Raw genomic sequence first — 10,227 nt, forward strand, 5'->3', positions numbered from 1 at the left:
ATGCTCAGGGTGAGAGGGTGCTTAGGGAGAGAGAAAGATGGAAGGTAGCCTGTTTTGGTTTGGAAATTTTATTGAAATGTGTATACATATTAATAAGTGCCCGTATCCCCAGTGTTCAGTAAGATGAAATCCCACCAAGTGAATCCACATGTGTAACCAGCATGTCATCAAGTAACAAAACGTGACCAACACCCCGGAAATCCACTTCCTGTTCCCTTCCAGTTCTCTATGTGGAGAACCACGAAGCTAACATCTAAGGTCCCATTTCTGTGCTTTATTTGGACGGAGTGAATGGTGGGCCCTCTTTTGTGTCTGCCCCTCTCGGCTCAGCACGGTGTGGGTACAGCACTCGCCCACGCTGTTGCACGTGCTTGGAGTCTGCTGCTTCTCATTGCTCTGCGGTGTTTCATTGTGTGAACATATTCCAGTTTATTTGTTCATTCTATTGTGGATGGGTCTTTGGTGCCGTGAACATTCTCATCGATGTTTTTATTTGGTGGATTTAGGATGGGATTGCTGGGTCAGGGGTCATCCGAACTTACAGCTTTAGGAGGTACTACCTCACAGCTTACAAAGTGTGTGTGCTAACATACCCACCACCCGCCCAGGGTCCCCTTATTCTACACCCCGGTGCCCACTTGGGTTGTCACTGTTTCTCATTTTAGTCATTCTATTAGGTGGGAGTGGTGCTTCTAATTGTGGGTTTCATTTGCATCTCTGATGTATAATGGGGAGGAGCACCTCTTCCTATCTTTATTGGACATTTGGGTATGAACCTAATTGTGTAATTTCTGTCCTTGATGGGGCTCCTCTAGAGAACTGAATCCACATGATTGCCAATTAAAACAAAACGTACTATCACCTGTGGCAGATGTTGAGCCTGATTCAAGCAGTTCCATCCACTCCTCACAGCTCCAGGTCCCCACAGGACCTGCACTCTGCCAGGGAGGGGTGCTGGTGTGAGGCTGGGCAGGCAGACCTGAGGCCACGCACTCGCTTGTGCTACTGCTGCTGTTTCTCCTGACTAGCTCAGGGGTCAAGATATTCGGTTCTCCTGGGGTGGCTGTCGCAGAGGTCCAGGCCCAGGCTCCAGCTTTGTGGTGTCAAGGGACAGACACGGCATCCCTCCAGCTAAGGTGGGGCACATGGACCAGGCTGAGGGATGTGGCCCTGGAGCGGCAGATGGGTTAGTGGCTTCCAAGCTCCCAGATTCCTGACCAAGCAGAGATGGCAGAACTCTTGGCAGGCCAGTCCTGCCACATTTGAGGGGCATTCCCAGAAGCCCTGTCTCCGTCTGCTCCACCAGCCCAGCCCTCGTAGGGATTTTGTAAAGTCCTGATTCCCTGCATTAATTTCTGTTCTGCTTAAAATAGCTGGAGTGATTGCTATACCTTCAATTAAACCCTGACTGACACGTTGTGCTATACTGATGCCGCCATTTTGTGGGGGGAAATATCTATAATAATAAAAGCATAATATGCTAATTAGACCAGACATCCTTCCAGACGTCCTTCCAAATGACCTTCCGGATGAAGCCACGGGTGGTGGGGGCTGAGCCCTTTGCATGAATTTTGTGCATTGGGAGATATATATAATCTCCCCCCAAAAAGGGAAAACCATACTTCTAAAATAAAAGGATAGTTTCTTAAACTTTATTAAATCAGTCCCATGAAAAGCCCATTTTCCATTTCTCATTTTGCTAGTAGAAATTTCAACACAGGACACTGCACATCTAGGAGAATGGCTAAAACAAACTAATGGGCTCTAAAGGAAGAAGTGAGCTTAGAAGAGGAATTAAAAGGAAAAACATAGCCCTAGCCAGCTTCGCTCAGTGGATAGAGCATCAGCCTGTGGACTGAAGGGTCCCAGGTATGATTCTGGCCAGGGGCACATGCCTAGGTTGTGAGCTCGATCCCCAGTGGGGGGCGTGCAGGAGGCAGCCGGTCAGTGATTCTCTCTCATCATTGATGTTCTATCTCTCTCTCCTTCTCCCTTCCTCTCTGAAATCAATAAAGAAATATATTTAAATAAATAAATAAATAATAAAAGGGAAAACATAAAGAGTGGCCCCTAAATGGGGCATGAGGACCTTGTGAGCTGCAATTTACCGACATTAAACCATGGTGCTGGGAGTGATGTGACCCTGCACCAGTGGTCTACTGAACTCATTCAAAATGCCACAGGCGGTATTATTCCATGGGCTCCTTCACCCTGACCCCAAGTTAAGGGTCAAGGAGCACTCTGATGAGGTGGCATATTGGGCAGGAGCTGGAGCCCAGGAAATAATCTGAGTGCTCATTAGTGAGATGCAAAGAGTTATCTGCATTTAGATGGTAATGACAGGATTCAGGGAAAACAGCTGGAGTGAGGAGCTGTCCAAGAGGTCAGGCGAGGGGTGGGGTGGGTGGAGTGGGGGTGGGGGGACCTTGTTGGGGATTGGGGATCCAGGAGGGTCTTTGCTCAGCTGCAGCTCTATGGTTGCAAGGCCTCAGTGAGGAAGCCTGGCTGGGCAAGGACATCTCCAGGCTAAGAGTTGGCTGAGGGTCTGTGGCAGTGGCAGCAGTTGGTGATGAGTGTGTGTGGGGGGCGGTGGGGGGGGCGGTATGGGGTTGGGTAGTAGAGTCAAGCTGGTAGGGACAGGGAGAGGGATGGATGGCAATGGAACTCTAGAGATGGAAGCACCTCGGTCCCCTCTGGCCAAGCAATGTGAAATGATTCTCTCTCTCTCTCTCTCTCTCTCTCTCTCTCTCTCTCTCCCTCCCTCCCTGTCTCTCTCTGTCTCCCTTTTAAACAGTGTATAATGGAAATTTTCAAATAGACCCCAAACTACCTATCATCACCCAATGATAATAATCATCACTTCATCAGTCCAGTGATTTTTAAGCATCTGAACCTCTGCTCAATACAATTTTATGTATGTGTAGCTGAATGAGATGATGACATACTTACTTGTGTTTTTCCCCCTCATTCCTTTACCCCATTCAAGCAGCCGTTAGGAGAACGAGCAATGCCTGGGAGAACTTACAGGGTTGGCTGGGGCGGTAAGAGAGGGGAGAGGAAGAGGATTTGCATTCCTTCACTAGGGTTGCAAATAAAACACCAGGAACTGAGTGGCTTAGACAGAGAAACTATTGTCTCCCAGTTCTGGAGGCTGGTGATCTGAGGTCCAGGTGTCAGCCGGGCTGGTTCTTTCCGAGGTTGAGGGAAGGCCCTGTTCCGGCTCTCTTCTCTGCTTATCGATGCCTGTCTTCCCTCTGTCTCTTCACATCGTCTCCCTCTGTGCCTGTCTGTGTCCACATTTCTTCTTCTACGGACACCAGTCATTTGGATGAGGGCCCACCCTCATTTAACTTGTTTATCTCTGTAAAGAGCCTCTCTCCACTAAGGCCACATTTGGAGGTATGAGGGGTTAGAACTCCAACATATCTTTTTGGTGGGACACAACTCAATCCAGAACAGGGACTCACTGGCATAGATGGAATGACTGCATCAAAGAAACGCAAAAGGAAATCCACCCCCCCTCTGCCCGCCACACACACACACCCCACACACACACAGGCTGGGAAGGGTTTTCCCAGGATGGAGGGTGGGCTTAGGAACGGAAACTTGGAACGAGGAAGAGTAAGGCAGAGGGGACATTGGTCAGCTCCCAAAGACACCCGTGTCCCGAGATGGGCACAGAATCAGCAGAGACAGCTGGACCCACAGGCACCTCTGGGCAGAGCTGTGGTTGGTTGGGGGGACACGGGTGTTCCTGAAGTGAGGCATTATCTGAAAAGGGAACTCCAGGAATATGCAGGGCGAATATTTCATCCAGCTCCTGGGAGTCAGAAAACAAGTTAGAAATGTAGAAAACCGAGGAACTGATATTTTCTGTACCTCCCGAGTTTGACAACTGAGAGTTTATATCTGCCAAACATAAAGCAGATAAAAGCAGGACTGTTCTAGGTGGAGCTCCCCCCGAATCTTGGCTCCCCAACTCCTTGCAGCATCCCAAAGGCAACCCAGGAGTTTTAGCATTCCGGGAAACTCAGTTTGAAAACACTTAGGGTTCACCCTCCCCCCTTATTGAGCACACAAGGACACAGAGGCTAGAAGAGGAAAGACCTGGCCGTGGCAGGGCGGGGGTGGGGGGGGTAGTGAGGGGATGCGGGGGAGGCACATGGCCGCTAGCAGCAGAGCCAGACCTGAACCCAGGCCTCCTGGTTTCTACCACACACTCCGGGGGCTTCCTCAGAGATTTCCCAGACAGACAGCGGGGTGCCTGCGTGACCTGAAGTGGTCCCGGAGCCACTCGCTGGGACCTCCTCAGGTTTTTGTTTTAGCACTTCTAACAGGTGTGCAGCGGCCCGCGTTCCTTTGACACTGACATGTGCCTGCTCATCTTTGAGGACACTTTGCTTTCTAGCCTAGTGAGGCGCTCCAGGTTCACCTTGTCCTGTCCGTGTCCCACAGAATTAGCTCTGAGTAAGCTGTTAATCCCCGGCCCTCGTTGAGTTTGACTAGTAGTTTCACGGGAAGAGGATTTGGGACACTACGATGGGTTAGGGGTAAACCATAAAAAAGCACTTCTCTAATGTAGATTGGTTATTCTGCCGTCAGATCATTCCCCAGACACTTGCGTGATTCCCAGGTGCAGAAATGACTGAGACCTTTCCCCTTGAGTTTGTCTTCAGCATCTTTTATTACATTCCTCTCTGCTTCAACGCGTCAGATTGTTCTCTGTAATTAACCCTCAGCAACAGGTGATTAATACCGGCATGGCGGCAAGCAGGAAATGAGAATCTGAGGTTGGACATCTGATCCGGTTGGATCTGAAGGCATCAGTGGTCCTGTTATCATCAGGAGATAGTATTCTGGAAGTCCATGTCCCACAATGGCAATACTTATCACCTGTTGTCACCTACAGTGAAGGTAAGGCTTTGGAGGACAGAGTGGCTGCTGAGATAAAACACTGTGGCGAGAATAAGGAATATGAAACCTGGGGAGTGGGCTGGCTGCTTCAAACTACACAGAGTATTTAAGGAAAGAAATAACCTGAGGGTTTTTCTTCCTTTTTTTAAAAAAATGGCTTTAATATAGTGTCAGATGGTCACTAGACTTAACCAGTGATCACTTCATAAGCTCTATAATGTCTACTCACTATGTTTTACACCTGAAACTAATATAATATTGTATGTCAACTAAAATAGAAAAATAAAAAAATGTTTAAAAAATAACTTTATTGTCACCCAGCCAGCATGGCTCAGTGGTTGAGCGTCGACCTATGAACCTGGAGGTCACAGTTTGATCCCCAGTGTGGGGCGTGTGGGAGGCAGCTGATTGGTGATCCTCTCTCATCAAAGATGTTTCTATCTCTATCTCCCTCTACCAAATCAATAAAAATATATTTTAAAATAATAATAAATAGCTTTATTGTCAATATAGCTATGTATATTGACATACAATAAATGGCATGTATTTAAAATGTACAATTTCACATTTTGACATATACACACACACACAAACACATACCTGTGACACCATCACAAGACCATGTACATCCATTACTGACAAGCTTCTTTGTGCCCCTTTGTATTCAATCCTTCCTGCTCTTCCTTGCCCCTTGCCATTCCCAGGTAACCACAGATCTGCTTTCGTTCACTATAGGATAATTTGCATTTTATAGAATTTTTAATAAATGGAAGCATACAGTATATACTCACTTTTATTTTTTTATTATTTATTTATTTTAAAAGTTTTTCAGGGAGAAGAAGAGAAACATCAATGTGAGAGAGAAGCATCCATCGGCTGCTTCCTGCATGCCCCCTACTGGGGATCAAGCCTGCAACCTTGGCATGTAACCTGACCAAGAATAGACCCTCTGGTGTATGGGACAATGCTCAACCAACTGAGCCACACTGGCCAGGGCTATACTCACTTTTGTCTGGCAGTATAACCACAGGATATAAATTATCCTCAGGATAATTATGACAATCAATTTGAGGTTTGTTCATGTTGTTGAATGTGTCAATAGTTCATTCCCTTTTATTGATGAGTAGTATTCTATTGCATGGATATACAAACATTTGTTTCTTCACTTGTTGATGAATATTTGGATTGTTTCTAGTTATGAGCAAAGTTGCTATGAACATTAATGTACAGGTCCTTGTGTGGAAATATGGTTATAGGCTCTCATTTTTCTTGGGTAAATACCTAGGAGTGAAATTGATGGATTATATGGTATGTGTAACTTTTTAAGAAGCTGCCTGGCTGTTTCCCTGTGGTTATACCGCTTCACATCCCACCAGCAGTGGGAGTTTCAGTTGCTCCGTATCCTGTCTCACACTTGGTGTGATTGCTCTTTAATTGTAGCCATCTAGTAGGTCTGCAGAGGTATCTCATGATTTTAATTTGCTTTTTCCTGATGATGAATGATGCTGAGGATCCTTTCTTGTCCTTATGCGTTATCTATATATTTTCACCTATTTTTGATGATGTGTCTGTTCAAATCTCTTGCCCATTGTTATTGGGTTGTTTTCTCATTACTGAGTTTAGAGTTCTCTTAGATGCTGCATCCATATCCTTTATTACATGGGTTATTTGCAAATAATTTCTCCCAGTCTGTGGCTTGTATTTTCATTCATTTAATAGTGTCTTTTGAGGAGTTCTTAATTTTGATGAAGTCCAATTTAATAAAAGCATTTTAAAATAATAATTTTACTTTTGGTGTTATATCAAAGAAATCTTTGTGACCTTGAGTCACAAAGGCTTTCTCCTTGTACTTTTCTTGTCAGTTTTAGGTTTTACATTTAGGTCTATGATACATTTTGAGTTAATTTTTGGTGTGTATGGTGTGAGGCAGGGCTTGTCAAACCTTTTCTAAAGGATCAGATAGTAAAGACTTTAGGCTTTGAAAGCCATCCAATGTCAGTAACTACTCAACTCTTGTCATGTAGAGCAAAAGCAGGCTGAGACAATAAATAAATGAGTGTGCCTATGTTTCAACAAAACTTTATTTATAAAAACAGGCAGTGAGCGCATTTGGCCCACTGATCAGAGTTTGCTGACTCCTTCTTTAAATCTCCAAACACCACTAAAACCCCCTTGGCAACAGAAACAGCCCCCTCAATCCCCATCTGCCAGGTCTGGTCCCACCTTGCTTAAAAATCCTTGTGACACTCCGGTTTGGCTCAGTGGATAGAGCGTCGGCCTGTGGACTGAAAGGTCCGGGGTTTGATTCCAGCCAAGGGCATGTACCTTGGTTGCGGGCACGTCCCCAGTAGGAGGTGTGCAGGAGGCAGCTGATCGATGTTTCTCTCCCATCGATGTTTCTAACTCTCTATTCCTCTCCCTTTCTCTCTGTAAAAAATCAATAAAATATATTTAAAAAAAATTATTGTGACTTCATCTGAGGTAAGTACCTTGAAAAGGAATGACAATTTTTCTCATGCCTCATTCCTACCTACTTGTCTGCCTGAAGAGGACCACGTACAAAGCCCGACTCAGGAAGAGGTGTCTATATGCCAGAATCTCAGGTGGACAAAGCAACCTGTTAGGTCATTCAACTTCTTCATACTCTCTGCTTGCTTGGGGTTGACAAGAAAAGGTCCAGAAAGTTAGGTCAAATTCTGCCTCTAATGCTGTAAGAGATTGATCAAGTCACTGTACTTCTTCCTTCCTCTGCATCCCCATCTGTGGTGAGAAGAAAAGAAAAAAAAGATTTCTCCCAACACTCTCAATGTTATTGAGTAGATAAGACTAAGACAATACATTTCTTACCCCTCTGGTTTGCTCTCTACCAGACAATTCCAAAGCTGCCTTCTCCTTGAATCGTTTTTAAAAACTGCTTTTTAAAAAAGCACTATACAAATGCAAGGTATTGCTACCATTTTCTCTTTTTAAGTAATTCTAGAAAGCCCTACCCGAGGATTTCACAATCTGTCCCTGTCCCTTGGTGCCTCTGTCTGTTGCCAGGGAGAGAGATTATCCCGGCTTGGGGAAGGTCAGCCAGCCCCAGCACGATCCCTAACACGGCTTGGCTTGCCAGCCCACAGATTCAAAGCCAGTGACACAGAGGCTGGACAAGACCACTCCAAGGCCAAACAGAGTGGCCGCTGAGAAGAGAACACTCGGCACCACTCAAGCTTCTCGCAGGCCTCTAATCACCACCCACGCCCGCAGGAGGGCACAGGCAGGCTGCCGGCTGTCAGAGTCCCGAAAGGGGGGCTGTCTTTGAGAACAGCGCCGTATCTGCAGGGCCCTGGGGGCCCTGCTTTGAACACCGCAGAGATGAAAGAGCAGATCTCCCAGACTACAGAGGAGCTGGTACACAACCCGCACAGACATAAAAGTATTTATCACAGTCATTTATAAATGCATGCAAGAGCCTGGGACCCAGCCATGTGCCTCACTCCATGCTAACCTCTTAAATGAACATCTGAATTTCTTAAGAACTAAGTTGTTAAATCGCTATTATTAAGAACGACTCCCGTTTTATGTAAGGGTGAATAATTTAAAAAGATTTCACGCCATTGTCTAGATCCTCCGGTTGTTAAGTGGGGTAGCAGAGCACTGTTACCCTTCCAGTTCAGAGAGGTGAAGCGACCTGTGACTTGTTGGACATCCCGTAGATAGAAAGTGGTAGAGCTGGTGTGGCGCCTCTGGTATTCTGACCCCAAGCCTGGCGCTCTTCCCCTCAGTCCTTCTGAGGGTTGAGTGGAAAGGCTTTTCTTATCAGGTGGGACGCCTTAGGAAGGAGGCACCGGCGGAAAGGAGAGATGAGCTGACCGATGCAGGATGCCAGTTCAGCCGGTCCTGCCTACCAATACGGAGACAGCTCTTAGGGGCAGATCATCCTTCCCAGCCCCCAGCCCCCTCTTACCTGACCACATTGTTCCAGGCTTATAAGGGAGTGTTGTGTTTTCTTTACAAAAGGATTCACCAGAGAGAGCTTTGAATAGTAATCGCCCCAAGGGCATCTAAAATAGGGTTCAAACCATAAAAATGATATAGAAACACAATTTGGGGAGACAGCAGTATATTGTACAAGGTCCATATATAGTCAATTGCATGTGCAGATAGGTAGGCATTGGGGTCATTTAAGACAAGGGGTGGGAGAAAAGGACTTCTGAAGAGTATGGGTGTGCTGGTCTCTGACTCTCTCTCCTATGCTCAATAAAGAGGCCGTGGACTCAGTGTGTGTGTGTGTGTGTGTGTGTGTGTGTACTCATGGGAGGGGTATATACCTGGTGGGGGAAAGCCTGGCTTTAACTACCAAAGTTGAAGTTCAATGATGCTGTCTTCCAAGAAGGTTGCCTTTGACTTTTTCTAATGAAAAATTAATAGGCGCTTGCTTGCCGCTGCCTTTAATTACATTAGCTAGAGATGAGTGTCTGCCAACCGGCGTGGCTCCGCTGTCTTCTTGCTGATCGGCTCTCAGCAAAGCCCACTGGTTTGGGAGGAGAAATGGTGTCATTTTGGCTGAGCAGCTGAAGAGGCAGAAATATCATGGAGTGAAGATTGTACCACATTTTCTGCTAATGGGCGCCCGCCCTCCCATCATCATTCACCTGATGGAGAAGCTGAAGCAAACACACCTTGGTAGAGCATGGATCAGGATTCTACACCTGTGGGCTGAGGACCCCAAAGGGCCAAGGAGATCTTGAAAGAAGGCCACAAAGCCCTGTCTATAGGCACAACAAGCATGCTCCCTCCACAAACACAGACCATTTTTCTAACATGTGAAGATGCAATTGGGATTAATAAAGTATTAATTCATTTAAACCAATTACTAAATGTGTAATAGCTTTTTGCCATTATGTATTTTCTTAACTAAAGGTACATATATACCATGTTGGGGTCCTTGCAAAATTTTCACCTTAAAAACGGGCCGTCACACAGTGAAAGACTAGGAACTTAAAACTGGGATATACCTCCTATACCTGTAAAGCAGGGTTACCGAAGGAATGTCTCCTTGGACTGTACCTTTCCGCCACTTTTCAACAGCTTCATTGAGATATAATTTACACTGAGTAAAGTTTATCTATTTAAAGTGTGTAACTCACTAGTTTTTAGTATAATTACCGAGTTGTGTAACCATCACCACAATCTTAGAACTGCTTTCACCACCCCATTGTAGTCATTAGCATTACTCCCCATCCCCATCCCTGGCTCGAGGCAACCACTGATCATTTTTGTTGTTTCTATAGATTTGCAAACTTTGGGACATTTCCTACAAATAGGATC

Source organism: Myotis lucifugus, unplaced genomic scaffold (assembly GCF_000147115.1).
Source record: "Myotis lucifugus unplaced genomic scaffold, Myoluc2.0 scaffold_105, whole genome shotgun sequence".
NCBI lineage: Eukaryota > Metazoa > Chordata > Mammalia > Chiroptera > Vespertilionidae > Myotis > Myotis lucifugus.